The 17211-nt window shown below is 44.0% G+C and overlaps 1 protein-coding gene across 14 annotated transcripts in view; it reads left to right on the top strand.

Annotated features, from left to right (window-relative positions):
• LOC107051951 overlaps nt 1–17211 on the top strand; it is a 222388-nt gene that overhangs the window by 87714 nt on the left and 117463 nt on the right. For 3 of the 14 annotated variants that reach the window (XR_006932415.1, XR_006932409.1, XR_005843152.2), the window contains one exon: nt 2902–2991. The exons of the other annotated variants lie outside the window; for them this stretch is intronic. The gene's annotated coding sequence lies outside the window, so the exon portion shown is untranslated. The remainder of the gene's footprint in view (nt 1–2901; nt 2992–17211) is intronic. 14 annotated transcript variants of the gene reach the window in all.

The raw sequence follows: 17211 nt of genomic DNA, 5'->3' as shown, positions 1-17211 counted from the left end.
ATTTCATGGTTGAAGTCAGAAGAGATAATATCTGCTCAGTTCCTTGCACAAAGACAGCTCTCCAGCATCAGCCTCCTGGAATTCAGCTTCTGTGTCCTCAAACAGATCAGGATGTGTGGATCCAGCCAGATTTCTACATGTGCTGAAAAACAGAATATCAAGATTGCTTGATACTAAATAAAAATTTTAATAAGAATTGAGTCACAGAAAGCCTTTCATTGCATTCGCCTTTTATTCTCAATGTATGCTCTAACTATATCTGTGGAATACAGCTTGTCAATGCACATAAGTACAGTCTGATTCATGTTGACATCTTGTAAAGATCGGGGAGGTGTTATTCAGGCAGCTGCAAAGGCACTGCTCAGAGAGTGGGAAGGAACACTGTATTATGCCCCTTCTCACATGACTTTTTAAAGGCTACCTCCTTTGTACAGCATGTTCAAAGACATCAAATCCAAGATCCAGAAGGAAACAGAGTCAGGAGAGGGTTAAAGAAGGCAGCGATGCCTGATGTTAACATCTTTCCCCCTTTTCAGCTTTGTAAAAGATAAACGTTTCAGATTTCAATCTGTGGTTCCCAGCAGTGCTTTGGGAACACTGCAGTAGGCCTGCAAAAATCGCTAATGCTGGGCCAAGCCGAGATAATGCGTCTCAGCAGGAATGACATAATGCCCTAAAAGAAGACTATGATGTAATGCATATCTCAAAAAAATCAGAGCCAATTTCCGTTACCCAGCCTTGAAGTCTAGTGCTAATGCTGCACTATGCAAAACTTTGGGAGGTTAGATCTTTTCTTCTTTCTATTTTTTTTTTTAGAAGAACAATTTTGCAAGGCTTACAGCACTCGTGCACTCTGTAACCACTCTGCTCCACGCTTCTTGTAATTTGGGTGCGTGCTGAAAACCATTAAGCATTTCACCTTGGTTGAGGTGCCTGCAATCCATTAATAGGAATGCTGTAATTTATAGTGTTAACATGGCTGTTTATGCAGGTGAGGCATAAAGCATATATCGCATATTACAGTAAATCCCGCTTAATGAAGGTGTTATGTGGGGATTTATTAGAATCACTAATGTCTCATGGAAAAGTTAAGCAGTATTTGTGCTAAGCTCAGCTTGGGCATAAGCCAGTGCAACTCCTCAGTCCTTGGTAGAGCTGATCCCCTGGGGAAGGTGAGCCAGTTTGGGCCCCGTGCAGCTTATAAGCCATCCCATCAAGTTGTGCTGTCTTGTATTAATACACATGCAGCCAGAGCAGCTAGATGCACCTGCTGCTCAGTGCTCCTGTGGTGCATGAGCATGCAGGACCAGCATGAAGGGAAGTGCTGTGGGGTTTATTTCCAAGCACGGAATCTCTGAGTGAGTCTCTTGTATTCCTGCACCTGCCAACAGGTTTTGGCTTCTGAATAGCTCCCAACCCCACTGGGAAACGAATTGCTTGCCCTGAACTGCTGCCCTGACACTGGCATTTGTTGAAATGGTGGGGAGTCCTGGAGGGTCCTTCTGTCTCCTGGGATGGTTTGCAGTAAGGAGATGGTGGTGATTCCCAGACTCAGTGCTGCATCCTGCACCCATCATACTCCATTTGTGAGTATGCAGCCTTGACTGCTTGCACAGCAGCATCACCATATTGTCATAATGTGGCAACATGCATCCTTTTTTGAAGGCTCTGCATGCATCTCACCAAGAGCACACCTCCAGTCTTCCAGAGTCAGATCTGGTCTGGGCCATGCACGGAACCACTCACCTTCCAGAGCTTCTAGCCTGGTGTCCTGGAAAAGGAAAACCATACTGAAAACTCTCAAATCATTCAGGTTTCCAGCAGCGGTGGCCAGCAGAGGAAGGAAGGTGATTATCCCCTCTGCTCTGCCCTCATGAGGCCCCATCTGAACTACTGCATCCAGGCCTGGGGCTCCCAGCACAAGAAAGACACAGAGCTCCTGGAGCGGGTCCAGAAGAGGCCACTAAGATGAGCGGAGGACTGGAGCAGCTCTCCTACAAGTAACGGGATGAGGGAGCTGGGTTTGTCCAGCCAGGAGAAGAGAAGGCTCCTGGGAGACCGCACTGCAGCCTTGAAATACTTAAAAGGAGTTTATAATCAGGAAGGAGACTGACTTTTTACACAGTCTGATAGTGACAGGACAAGGGTGAATGGTGTTAAACTAAAAGAGGGTGTTGAGGCCCTGGCACAGGCTGCCCAGAGAAGCTGTGGATACCCCATCCCTGGAGGCGTTCAAGGCCAGGTTGGCTGGGGCTGTGGTCAGCCTGATCTGGTGTCTGGCAGCCCTGCCCATGGCTGCGAGTTGGAACTGGGCGGACTTTAAGGTCCCTTCCAGCAGCAACCATTCTATGATTCTATGATATCTAGAACATCAGCATCACTTCAAGTGTATATTTAAAACCAAATTTTTTTTTTTATTATTATTATTTTTTTTTTATGTGAGATAATTCATTTTGCCCCAGGGTTTCCTGCATAGTGCATTGCAGCCCTTCGCTGCAGCGAGAAGCCACCGGTGTGACTTTGGCTGCTGTGGTCTCTTAGGGACAGAAAGCTACACTGCCCTAATCAGACCATCTCTGCTCCAGCAGCCAAGGTATTAATGTGTAACCTCAGCTGGCTCTTGTAAATTTGAGGTTTACATTTTTGCTTTTCCTTGTTAAGAAACATTGTGAGTGTCAGATATTGAAGGCTTGTGTTTGCTTGCCTATGAGATACGAGGTCACTAACTCAGATTCAGTGGGCAAGTAAACTTGTGACCTTGTGCTAAAAATTAATAAACCTCCATCAGCACCTCAAACAGAGGGGGAAGGCAGCATCTGCTTGTGTTAGCTCAAACCTGGACCTGCTTTTCATTCATAATGACCTGACTGCAAATGGAGGCTGCTGTATTTTATGTTGCAGACTGCCTTCTAAAGGAGACTGACCCGAGACGTGTGGCATCATTAAATTGGGAATGATGCTGGACATGCACTGCAACCACACAAGTGAAAGGTGAGCTGCTGCCTCAAATTGTTTTAAAAACTCATTATCGTTAATAAATACCAAGCTGTGTTACGTGCACCATTTCATTAAAAGAGGATATCCAGAAGGAGAGCTTAATTATCTTGCTCTAGTAAAATGCCCCAGAGGCAAAAGTGGAATGTATAATTACAGTGTCGATATGGCCTACTGGCCTGCCAGTGGGACAGTGAGACGGGGACCTGGCTCTCTAATTCCAATCTCACCTCTACCATACGTGACTGCTGGGGCACATCATCCAACCTCATTTCCAACATGAGAGCCCTAGGACTTCCAGAGGAAAGTAACCAATGTGCCCTGTGGACTTATTTTAGAATAAGAACTGGAGCATTCACAACCTATTTCCCATTTGCCTTTATGCATGCTTAGGTAGATACCTACTCACCTTATCTCAGATGGCTTGGATTCAGCAACCAGGAATACCTTGGCAAAAGGGGTACTGCATGATTTAGGACGGTGGCAGCTAGTATACAGATATCCAGACACTCTGAAATTGCCTTGGTGCTGTCATTGGTTGTCCCAAACCACACAGAAAACAACTTTCTTCCATCAGATATGTGGGACTTATTTTGCTAGTAGCTGAGTAAGAAGAAGCACAAGACAGGATTTACAACATATCTACAACTGCAAAATGCAGTGGGTTGTGTTTCTCCTAATCAGCATAGAGTCAGGAGTAGCAAAACTGCATTTGTGCAATACAAATCAGGCCCTGGTGCTTGGGAGCCTTGAGTATCTAGCGATGCTACTAACTTCTTCATCCACATCCCACACCTTTGCACCTACTGCTACTTCTCAAAACAAAACCACACAGACTTGGCCAGCTGTCCCACAGAAGCCAGCTTAGTGCTTGCACCCCGATAACCCACTGTCAGCAGTGAGTCCATAGTTGTGTGCATCTACTTGATCTCAACAGCTACCTCACATCGCACTGAGTGAAGCAGCTCACTACGGTGCAGAAATATCTTGCACATGTTAATGTCCCCTGGGATGTGCAATGGCATTGGTACCTGTGATGATGGTGCTCCTATGGCAGCACTGCTCAGAGGAAGGAGAAGGGTTATGTCCTGCCTGAACGTTTACCTCTGCTATCTGAACATTTACCATTCCTGCAGCACTTCTCATCTGTGCACTTCTCAAAACTGCCCATGTGTGAGACTCTCATCCTCAATTTGACCTAGAAGCTCTGATTAATCCCAGTTTCAACGTACAGCAAGATCTACTACAGTAAAGAACTAGTCCTCCTAGAAATGTCCCATAGGATGAGAAATGGTAAGAATGATAGTAAAAGAAAACTTTCTCTAGCAGAGCAAGGAGCAGAGTTAAAAAGCATTTGAGTGAGATATTCCAGATTCTGAAGGGCACAGCCAGAACTCATCAGCTTCTCCCCCCTGGCCCCATCCCACAGCATGAGAACAATAAGACTACACAACATTAAAGACAATAAATTTAGAAGGAATTACAAAGGGTATTGCTTTGCACACTGAGTAGACAGCTTGTGGTCTTCACTAATGCAGACACTCAATGTCAAGAATGTACGGCTGGATTTTTAAGAGCACTGGCTAATTCAGTCATCACTGGCTACTACATGTAGCATTCAAATAATCCAGGACTGGATTTCACCCTACATTGCTGCAACTATAAAGATTACCTTTGAGGTATGTGTGTGCCTCTGTGGGCAAACTACACAACTGGCTGAGTGTATCCATGTTTGTTTTTATTTTTTCTTCTGAATCTTTACTTCTAATATTTTTAAACACATGAGGCTGAAGCAAATGGAATGACTCTGCAGTGAGAAAGTCCAAAACTAAAGCTAGTTCCAAGGGGAATTTAGAAGTCAAGATCTTTCGTGTTTGCATATGTATCTTGGCAATGGACTTTGTAGGAAATTAATACCCAGGTGTTTCAGTAGGTCTAATCCAATGGGGTAGAGTAGCAGCTGTGTAATACATGTAATCTGCACAATCAAAATCAGAAGGAAAGTGATTCCTGTCACCTTTGTTCCCTGGTGTGACTTTGAAAGTACCTAGAAAATGTTTTCCAGGTGCTTCCAGTGCAATGACCCCACAGGTGAAATCTCTGCTATTTTTCCTTAGCCATGCCTAAGGATGCAATTGAATTTGCTATGCCATGTGGCTGGGACTGACTCTGTCCTGCCTGTAGTGATAGAATTCAGGTCTAAGATACTCCTGTGGCTGTTTCACCCCTCCAGATCTCTTGGCTGTCTGGACTGTTATTTGATCATAAGAGCACTCTAGCATGATGGCACAGAAATTTTCTTTCCTAAAAAGACTAGAAAGGTAGAGGATAAGTGGCATGCAGGACTGGGCTGATTCACACCTCTCCTTGCACCTGCTGAGACGTGGATGATGGCGGGGCTGCTCTTGGTCAAGAGGGTTTTTCTCTATCTGAGTTGTTCAGTTGTACAGCTCACTCCTTGGCACCCAGATATAACTCACCACAGTAGCAGTACAACAACATCCTCATCTTCTTCTGGAGGGCAGAGCCCCAAGGGAGGCTACCAGAGAAGTTTGGGCAGTCTGTCCTGAGCACCTGATGGCCCTCTGAGTTGGGCTGCCCACGGGACATTTGCCTGTTTTCTCTTGTAGGCCACAAAAGTGGTGGCCTCTGGCTACTGGGCATGCTTCCTGAAAGCTGTGAAGACATTCTGGGTTTACCTATTCATATCTGAGCACCTCATGTATCTCTTGGGTTCTCAGGGGAGTTGAAAGCACTCAAGCCACAGGATGTGGCAGCACAAGCAGCTGTGGAGTGCAGCAGAAGACACACCAGCCCTGGTGTACAACGCTGAAGAGAAACATGTTTCTGAGTCTCTTGCATGGGCTGGAGCTTCTGGTTGCTCAGCAGCTCTCAGAAACAAGTCAATGACTAAATACATGCTTGAAAGTGGCTTCAGTAGAGGAAAGGCTGTGCTGCCCAGCCCTGCTGCAGGCTGGTGATGTTTCTGGCTGAGGGATGCAGCCAGGCATGACCTGGACAGGGGTGCTCAGCTCTCACATCCAAAGCCACCGAGCACCCCAGCCCAGCCTGCACCCAGCAAGACTCCTGCCTGCCCTATCCCAACAAGGCATTGTGCCACCAGGACTGTGGGACTCTTGTGAGATGCAGGGGCAGAGATGAGTAATTCATGGCTCCAGGCAGAGCTGGTGGCACCTCCTGCTAAGAGAGGTCCTGCAAAATATTTTCCATTGTGTTTGTGTTCAGTTACTCCTCTTTCTGCCAAATGTATCTGACTCAAGCTGCTATTTTATTTAAATTCCATCCAAAACAACGCCTTGTTTCTGAAAGCAAGGGCAGTGAAAAATATGTTACTTTATACACATATACAGGAGAGCAGAGCATCATCTTACAAGGTACCTGGCTTTTTCAGCGCACACCTGTCCTAGCTGCCAGCCCATTCATGATGGCTTACCAAGGACCTACTGGAGCTGCATGTAGATTTGGCTTCCCTGTGGCTCCAGGTGCACAGCCAGGGCTCATGTGTCCTGAAGCTTGCAGAATTCCTTTTGAAACACAGGAGATAAATTTTCTTTACTGCTGGATAAGCACTGTGGGAGACAGTGAGTGCTAGAGAAGATCATAGAATCATAGAATAACCAAATTTGGAAAAGACCTCCAAGATAATCCAGCCCAATTGTCCACCTACTACCAATACTTCCTCACTAAACCAGGTCCCTTAGTACAACATCTAAATGTTTCTTGAACACCTCCAGGGACAATGACTCAACCACTTCCCTGGGCAGCCCATTCCAGCACCTGACCACTCTTTCTGAAAAGAAATTTTTCCTAATATCCAAATAGAATCTCTCCTGACGCAATTTCCTGGCATTCTCTCCTATCCTATTGCTAGTTACCTGGGAGAAGAGGCCAAACCCCACCTTGCTACAACCTCCTTTCTGGTAGTTGTAGAGAGCAATAAGGTCTCCCCTGAGCTTCCTCTTCTCCAGACTCAACGATCCCAGTTCTCTCAGACACTCCTCATAAGGCCTGTGCTCCAGACCCTTCACCAGCTTTGTTGCCCTTCTCTGGACACGTTCCAGGGCCTCAATGTCTTTCTTGTTGTGAGGGGCCCAAAACTGGACACTGTACTAGAGGGGTAGCCCCAGCCGTTCTGAGTACAGGGGGGTGACTACCTCACTGCTCCTGCTGTCAGCACTATTTCTGATACAAGCCAGGATGCCATTGGCCTTCTTGGCTACCTGGGAACACTGCTGGTTCATGCTTAGCTGAGCACTGACCAACACTCTCAGGTCTATTCCTTCCACATGGTCTTCCAGGCACTCTTCCCCAAGCCTGTAGTGTTACCTGGTGTTGTTGTGGCCAAAGTACAGGACCTGGCACTTGCTTGTGTTGAACTTCATCCCATTGACCTCAGCTCAGTGATCCAGCCTGTCCAGATTCCTCTGTAGAGCCTTCCTACCGCTAGTCAGATCAACACCTCCTCCCAGCTTGGTGTCATCTGCAAACTTACTGAGGATTCACTCAATTCCCTCATCCAGGTCATCAATAGACATTAAACAGGAGATGTGAAAGTGTGCCTCACAGAGGAGAGGAAGGAGGGGAAAAGGTTGGCTTCTGTACTTTGAAAAATTATTTGTGTGAAGTTATTTTCTTATCTCAATGTTTTGAACTAAACCAAGGTTTGGAGTTCACAGGGGTACGTTTTCTTTAAGGATGAATTCCCTGGATGAAAGTGATGCCTGCACATAAGATACACATCTTGTCCCTAGAATGTATATGCTGAAAAACTGTCCATTGTATGCAAGTGAGGTGCATGTAACAGCAGTTATCAACAGTCATAGAATCACATTACAGAAGAATGGCTTGAGATGGAAGGGACATTAAACACCATCTAGTTACAACCCCCTGCTAACAGAAGGGACAACACCCACTGGATCAGAATGAACTATGCAGGAAACCCTGGGGCAAAATGAATTATCTCACATTTGAAAAAAAATTTGGTTTTAAATATACACTTGAAGTGATGCTGATGTTCTAGATATCATAGAATCATAGAACGGTTGGTGCTGGAAGGGACCTTAAAGTCTGCCCAGTTCCAACTCCCAGCCATGGGCAGGGCTGCCAGACACCAGATCAGGCTGACCACAGCCCCAGCCAACCTGGCCTTGAACGCCTCCAGGGATGGGGTATCCACAGCTTCTCTGGGCAGCCTGTGCCAGGGCCTCAACACCCTCTTTTAGTTTAACACCATTCACCCTTGTCCTGTCACTATCAGACTGTGTAAAAAGTCAGTCTCCTTCCTGATTATAAACTCCTTTTAAGTATTTCAAGGCTGCAGTGCGGTCTCCCAGGAGCTTTCTCTTCTCCTGGCTGGACAAACCCAGCTCCCTCATCCCGTTACTTGTAGGAGAGCTGCTCCAGTCCTCCGCTCATCTTAGTGGCCTCTTCTGGACCCGCTCCAGGAGCTCTGTGTCTTTCTTGTGCTGGGAGCCCCAGGCCTGGATGCAGTACTTCAGATGGGGCCTCATGAGGGCAGAGCAGAGGGGAATAATCACCTTCCTTCCTCTGTTGGCTATGCTTCTTGATGCAGCCCAGAATAGTTTGACTTCTGGGCTGCTAGTGCATACTGCTGTTTCATTTTGAATTTCTCATCAACCAACATCTCCAGTCCTTCTCCTCAGAGGTGCTCTCAGTAATTCTGCTTTTCACAGCATTCTCACAGAGACATATGCCTCTTCTCTGTCATCCTGCAGCTCACCTCAAGTTTCACCCTAAATCTATATCCTGTGCATGTCCCCCAGCTGCATGATGAAGGACAGATCCCTGGTGTCTGGAAGCACAAGAGGAGGCAGTGCAATTTCCTGCAGCTGGGATTTAGGGCATATAGACATGTGTTTGTGCAGCACCTACCATAAGAAGGTTTCCTCCAAAACTGGATTCTGAATCATTCTGAAATTCAACTACTAAAAATACTAATATTATAAAAATTAATAATTTTAGCCAAAAGTACATTTAAATCACTCCCCCTATGAAAATGACATAAGATCGCACAAGATTTTGCATCAGATACTTCTAGACACTTTCTAGTGTCTAGAACATGTGCATGCTCACATGTGCATGCTTACAAGCTTAAAGGGCCATTAATCATCTTCTGGTGACTGAAGGGCAATGTCAGCCTTTACGGGAATAAATCCAGGGCTCCAGGTTTACCTACACCTGATGGCAGTTCACACTGCAGTATCTCATGCTTGTGGGCATTTGTTTGCACTAGCCATGACAGCACCAATCTGTTTGAAGTAAAATGCTTTCGGTGAAAGAAACTGTACACACACATGTCTTGCTGCTTACTCAAGGTAAATGCCTAGGCCCTGCACAGGTAAAACCTTATGCCACTACTTCCATGACCAGTACCATTGAGAAAAGGAGACAAGAGACACAGTGCACTCTGCTTAAGGGCAGCAATGTCAGCTTCAGTGCTGATGCCCAGGGCTTGTAGCTCCTTTCCCAGTTCAGGTTCCCACATGGCCACTTGCTGGCTCAAGACAGGAGCATACAAGTCATACTCAGCACAAGTTGGAAGCTGGTCAGTGCCAGATGCAGATGCTTTTTGCTCCTTTCCATGAAGTTTCAAATGCTGCAAGATCTGCTGTACTTCTCTGATGTCTGGAAACCCCATTGGACCTTCTTTTTTCTGCAAGCAAGGTGTAACCTTTCATCTATTTCACCATTGTCTACAACCTTAAATCTGTACTGCTGAGTTGTGGGCCGTCTTTCTCCGCTGTTACAACATCTAACATAAGGAGTTCCAAATCTATGGCTTTGGATTTTAAAAACAGAATTTGGCCATTCTGCTTGTTCTTGTGAATTGCAATGCCTTATACAGACTTTGGTGGAAATACGCTAAGGGACATTCAACACTGAACTGTACTAGGTAACACTTCACTTTGAGATGGACTTGGTACTCAGCAGGCAGTGGTAGAACTGTGCTCTGCAGGAGCTTCCCTGAAAGGCACTCACTCAAGGAATTTGTTGATTGCATTTAACCACCTATACATAAAGCATCCAGCATTTAGATAAGGGTTTGCTGGGGAAATCCTTGATGTCCAAGGTGGAGGAGCTAGGAGCTAAGAGTTTGACTTGATGGTCCTTCCAACTTAGGATATTCCCCGATTCTATGATTGTGTGCTGCTGGCATGAAACCAAAGGTTGACTCCTGATGGTTGCAGCTCAGGGGCATTTCATGGAGGAGAGCAGTAATGGCCTGGGAGTGCCTGGCTTGGGGCACTTAGCACGAACACACTGTGAACACTGTCCTGCACACCATGGGACTTCAGGCAGTTGAATACCTTGCTAGGCATGCTGATGAGGAAACCTACCTGCACTCTGGAATAGCAATCGAAATGAGAAGTTTTTGCTTTACAAAATTCCATAGCAGAACTGTTGGCAGTACTACAGTGTCATGTTAAGACTCCTGTGAAGTTCTGTCGTGATACTGTGGATTGATACTGACACTACACAGGAAAATGACAGGTACCACAACGGTGCCTTTCTTTTCCTGCTATTAGTCTTTGGACAAAGATGCACAGAGAGCTGTGCTCCAGTGTCCCCTCTCTACTGCCTCTGTTACTTTTTGGTAGGATTTCCTCAGTGCTTTGGAGACAGTGCACTTTCTCCTCTAGGTAAATGTTGGTCTGTTTTTCATTTAAACATTAATTTGGCCTTGCACATTATAGTCTGTAATATCACCACTCTCTGTGAGGATTAGAGTGATTAGGAGCCTCAGAATTCACTTTAATCAATCCGTTCAATACTGCTGAGATTTGCAGTCTACCCTCTCCCATGCAGCAGCCAGAGTCTTTCGACATGCTAACAAAATTGAAATTAGTTCCTTCATCTTAGACAAGGATAATTAATCTTCAAACACTGTTTATCTTAGCCCCGAAATCCCCAGAATTCAGAGCCAAATTAATTTAAAGTCTAAATCTGCTTTAACTAGTAATTGGTTAATCAACGGGCTCGATGTGTAATTACATTCTTTGTTCACAGTCGTCACAGGCTTGAAAAGACCATCTAATTCCTATGTTGCCTTCATTCCTATAATTAGACCATGTGACATGCAATGCCGTATGTATAGTGAACGAATTCTTTCCTGGAATAATTTCCCCGAGATTGTTTCCTAGAGATGAATTTATTCTTTTTTTTTTTTTTTTAAAGCGTTCATATCATTTTGGGGTTATTTTGGATTTCTGTGACTCATCCAGAGAATGTGCAATGAATTTTCAGCTTTGAATCTTTTCTCTCTGATTGCCACTGGAGAAATCTACATCGTGTTTTTATTTCCCTCACTTCCACTTGACATAGCTTTGATAGTTAAGGGATCCTTGCTCCCTCTGAATAATGATAGGATGTGGCAAATTCAAGATATTGTCATTCTTATTATCTTTCAGAATAGACCAGCCACAAAACCTATTAGCTGGCATTACTCTTGTGGACAGGAATTATTGTTGCTATTAAGAATAGTAGGTCTGAAAATAAATCGGAGAAGGAAATTGTGGTCTTTTTAACAGAGAGTTGTGGATCTTCTTTACTTAGTGGATATTGTCATAATCCAATTGTGGTCAGTGGTCCGGTCAATGGTTTTTGTATTTCTCTTCACAGAATTCCCTATTTCCATCGTCTTCATGGGTGCTTATATACCAGGATGTATTAATATCCTCTTTTCTTCAGTAGTGCCTCCTTGCTGAAACCAATTAAATCCTCATACCTGTTTAACTCCATTAAGACCTACATATTCTATCTCTCCTTGTTAATGCAACTTAGACTACAGCTTCAGGAAATGAATTAAAAACTCCTTATGGCGAATGAGTTGCAGAAGAGTTTGTCTGCCAACACCTTATAGATATGAGCTCTTAGATGTTAGGGAAATATCAGGTTTGAATGTGGGCCCAAAGCTCTCTGGATTCATGTGGACCTACACTGCTGTTTTGCAGTGCCCTGGTAAATGGAATATCTGAGTGACACGCACCACATTTACTGTTTGCTGACACTCTTTCTGGTCACCTACCAATAAAGCCAACAAACAAACAAACCAACAAAACAATCCCAGAAAAAATGACTAGGAGAGAAGAATGACATCATCATCCAGCCGAATGTGGTGGTGAGGCAGAAGGGGAGTCTTCTTTGCCCGTCACTGGATGGCTGCAACTAGCCCATTTTTCTATGACCCCACAGTGTGCGGCATGCAAGCTACCTGGGGCTCTGCGAACTCCCCTGCCACAGTGCCGCAAGTGGAGCTGGTGAATCAGCAAGATATACCTTGGTGAAATTTCAAACACTATTCAGCATCAAATTGAGGAATAATCACCACTACAGCAGTGAGGTGAGCTGCTACCTGGGGCTTCTCTTGCGAGTGTATCCTGCTGCCCAAAGCCATGTCTGAGGGGGCTAGGATGAGGCCTTATTTCCCTGGCAGACAAAGTACAATGAAAGACATACCAAAGGCACTTTCAGAAAGAGCCCTTTCCTCCAGGAGGCAATGCCCTTTAAAATCTTTACCTCTGAAAAGATTTCCTAGGGTGAGACTTCCAAAGGCAATGTTAAGGTATGTCATGGATCAAGAAAACAGTGGCAGCATTTAGATCATCCACTGCTCAATAGTAAATTATTCCTGAATGTTAGTCCATGTTACAGTACAGATTTCACTTGTCTTCACTGAGGATCACAATGATCAGTGGATTCCTCACCTCCCCACCTACAAAGGTGACAGTTCTGACTCAGCACTGATCCTGACTCAAGCCTCTTGACAACGCTTCCCTGGGCTTGCAAACAGTCCTCCCATCTTCCCTCCCTGCTACATCACAGTTAGGAGCTGAGAAATGGGCAGAAAAGGCAGCACTGGCTGTAACTCCCTCCAGCCAAAGGGAGAAGTGGGCAATATCTGAAAGTCCCGTACTACTCCTTGCTGGACATGCGGCTGAGCCCATCTAGGGCTCCCTTTGAAGTGCCTTCACACTGCAACAGTGGGGTTGTAGTATCATTAAGCATGGTAGTAATGAGAGTTAGATGAATGTCAGTACCCATATTTGGCTAGAAAGCTCGGTGTGTAAAGACCGCTGCAAGAAATCTTTCCCATTCTGAGCATAGGGCAGAATTTTTGTTGATGTTTATAGCATACAAAAATACAGCATGGAAATCACTATCAGGGTTTGTTCAGAAAGTGCTGTGGCCCCTTCTAACTTTTGAGAGCCCAAACCCCAGAGCTGTACCTCAGTGAGGATCCTGGGACATGAGTGGCCCATGCCCTGGGCTGTGAAGCATTGCTATGCTTGAGCCTCAGCATGAAAAAACATGTGTCAGCTTCCCCCTTCTGTCCCACCAAGATCAGCACTGGCTTTGGGATAATGGAGCTGTAAATCTGTGCTTCCCTTTATTTAATTGCCAGCTTTTGAGCCTCTATGAATCATATTTTCAAGCTTTTAATAAGCACGGGGATAAAAGCATTCTTGAAATGTTCTTAAAAAAGGCAAAACAAAGCAAAATCCAAATAACAACTGCATTTTTCCTGTAGTTTCCTGCTTTTGGTGGAGAGAGTTGATGAACATAAAACATAGGAAGATGTGATATGATTCTGGAAGCTGGGGATTTTGGAAAAGTGACCCTTCATCTGGGGTTTGTGATCTGTACCATTCAACCCATTAGAAAGGTAAAAGAAAAAACTATTTCAAAATTCCTTCCTTTCCTTCCTTCCTTCCTTCCTTCCTTCCTTCCTTCCTTCCTTCCTTCCCTTTCTTTCTCTCTTTCTTTCTCTCTTTCTCTCTTTCTCTCTTTCTCTTTCTTTCTTTCTTTCTTTCTTTCTTTCTTTCTTTCTTTCTTTCTTTCTTTCTTTCTTTCTTTCTTTCTTTCTTTCTTTCTTTCTTTCTTTCTTTCTCTCTTTCTCTCTTTCTCTCTTTCTTTCTTTCTTTCTTTCTTTCTTTCTTTCTTTCTTTCTCTCTTTCTTTCTCTCTTTCTTTCTCTCTTTCTTTCTTTTTTTTTTTTTTTGTAGAGTGACAGATTGATGAGGCCTGTTATAAAATTTACATTATGTATTGACACCACTGTTTGAAAGGTCATAGATCATTTCAGTGGAAACCTTTCATTGTGGCACATAACGATTTGTTAAGTCTTTCTGTAATTATTTAATATTTAAACAGAAGAAAAGGGAGACAAGTATTTCACTTAGTATTTGTAAAGAAGTGCTTCTCTCTTCTTTTTGTATTGAAAAAAAAAACCAAAACGTTTTGAACTCAAGAACCTTTTCACCTTGAAAAATGATTTCCACAACACCTGCAATGATGGACTTCCGTGAACTCTGGGATTTCATTGCCCAGTTTTCACTGTATCCTTTCACAAACAACTTTGGAGTAACTGAGGAAGAGTCTTTCCTTTTGCCTGAAGTGCAACACCCAGACACTGTGGAGCTGAATGTTTTCATTTGTTCCCCATAGTGTCCAAAAGAATAGAATTGTCCTCCTATTGCTTACAGGACTGGAGTGCTCAGATATTCCTGGCATGCACAGGAGGCTACATGTCATAGCTGAGCATGCTTCAGGGAATTAATTGTGCACACATGCAGTTATTAGAGGAAGGAAAGCTGACAATGGGCTGGTGTAGAGAAAGTCTTTGGTAAGGGACAGGGCAACAGAGACCTGTGAGTGCATTGCTGCTCTAGCAGATTGCCAAGGCCCCTTACGCTTCCTTGCTCTGACATGCTCAATAGTTACAATTTTTCTTATCAGTACAGAAACTCAAGTTACCCAGAGTTTTACAAAGTCCCAGTTGTTCCTTACCAACACAGCCTTTGCTTTAGAGCTCTCAAGGGCATGCTGTCTCTCCAAGGCTTCCTGCATTGCCTGGCTATGTCTGACCTGGATGTCCCTCTGACCCATCTAAACACAGTTGGGAAGCTACAAGTACACAGCACAGGTGGCATTGTGGTGACTTTAGACAAGTTTCTGTTTCTTGGGGTGTTGCTACCTGTAATTGAGTAGCTCTCACTAATCAGAAATCACCCATTCTTACTCAAAACTCATGCAGCATCTTCTGCTTCAGCCAGTCTCCACATTGAGCTTGAAATCACCTTCCTTGCATCACTCCCCTTCCTACCACATGGGAGCTCACTTGGGAGGCTGAGTCTCTGTGTGTGATCTCAGCATGATTTGTGGAAGCTCCTGTGCAGCTACTGCTTTTTGGGAGCACTCTATGCTCTGTAGGTTTTGGTGCTGCCCTTGGAATAGCAGACACCGGAGAGTGTGTACTGCTGCTGTACAGTCCCTCTGCACAATGCTGCTGACAAAAGACCTACAGGGAAACCTGGGCATAAAAGAGCAAGTTTCATTCTAAAAAGGAATCACCACAAAATTCTATTTTGATAACCACAGAGCATCCCTAAGACAACATTCCTTGGACATCATTACATTTCTTGTGTGGCTGAAATCTCAGCATACAGACTTCTGTGGGCTTCTCTGCAGAGATTCCCCTCAGAAATGCAGAATCCCTGAGGTGTTGTTGCTGCTGCTTAATTATACAAACATCCTCTGCAAAGTGTATTTCTTTCCCTTGCAAGTTCATCCTCATCATAGGTCTATACTTGCAGATAGAAGAAAATACATTATCATGGTGATGACTGATAGCTGAAGAATTCTTGGGTTCGCAGTGTTCCCTAATGTCGGTCATTTTTCATCATCTAGAGTTGTCTGATAATGATGTCATTTCCATTGCTTAAATGTTGAAGCAGCAGCCACATATCATGGAGTTAAAATGACTGTTTATAGGGCAGTTAAATTGTGTTGTTATCAATTAAGGGCAGTGTTTGTTTTGCTTCTGGGGAAAAAACAACAATTCGACTTTCCTAAAACTCATCAAACTGAATGAGAATGCCAAGAATACAAATCTGCACTGTAGTCAATTTTGGTGAAAAAGGGAGAGAATAAAAAAAAAAAAAGGAAGCTATTTTTGTGTGAAGATGTGATGACCATCAGATAAAAATGACAAAGTTGTACTTGTCAGAAAATAAGTCACATTGCTGATCAGTGGATAACTTTGATGTAATATTCCACAATAATTTAGCTGAGATTTCATGGCAAGATTAATGGTTGAGTTTTTTAAACATGCATGAAGAAGAGCTTTCTTCTAATATCCAGCTGTCAGGCAATCCTTATCTGGGGCTTACACTGATTGATTATGATTGGGATTGAACTAGAACATGACCTCTAAGTAAAAAAGAAAATTATGCAGATTTGCAAGTAAACCATCAAGATTTTAGGTCTTTTCTAAACATTCCAAAACATTTTAGATCCTGATATGTTTTTATATGCATGCAAACTCTATAAGCATACACGTATGTGAAGTCTCAGCCCCATCAAGATGTGAAAAATCCCCAAGAAAAATTAAAAAAAAAAACAGCTGAACAGACATTAGCTATCTTTTGTGTCACAAAGTACTGTGAAACTAGGTTTAATACATCATTAGCAGCATATAGAACTCATACTGGAATGAGTTGCTTATGAGATACTGTGTGATCATAAGAAGCACACAGATTTTGAGTGAAAGCAGAGCAATTTCCTTTAAAAGGGAGAGCTAGTTTCTAATGTATGACCCTGGATGAATTGTTACACATACTTTTGAATGAATGGTGACCGTAAATCTCACCTTGGACACTTCATGAAATATTTGCAGCGTATTTCAAACTAGCTTAGTGGTGCCAATTCCTCTTTAGTGCTTACTGTCTACCTTCATTTTTGTGGAGGAAGGAGAATGTAGGTGGTGCTGACCAGCTACAATGCCCACCAGGCTGCAGCCAGCTGGAGATACTCTTCTGCACACGAATCTCTCTTCTCAGCTAGACAATGGAGAAAATACAACAGAACTTTCCAGCTTTGCCTTCTATTACTTCCCCCTACAATTTGAGGGAGTTGGGTGTTTGATCTGATCAGCCACCAAAACCAGTTTTGGAGTAGACAGGAGTATGGCTTGAAGATGCTAAGCTGAGGAGCACCTCGTCCTGAGCAAGGCGGTCAGGTCAAACAGAAGGCACAACCCATCATCACATGCATGGCCCCATGCAGCACAGCTGTGTAACTGGCTGAGGGTGATGCTGCCTCCAGCTCACTACATGCCTATAAGCTGTTTTGTCTGCAATATGTGTAGGCCCCAGCTCCTGCCTTCCCCTTTCAGCCC

The sequence above is a fragment of the Gallus gallus genome, chromosome Z, assembly GCF_016699485.2.
Source record: "Gallus gallus isolate bGalGal1 chromosome Z, bGalGal1.mat.broiler.GRCg7b, whole genome shotgun sequence".
Classification (NCBI taxonomy): Eukaryota; Metazoa; Chordata; class Aves; order Galliformes; family Phasianidae; genus Gallus; species Gallus gallus.
Note: the sequence above shows the minus strand (reverse complement) of the source record. Positions and strands in the feature narration are given on the sequence as shown.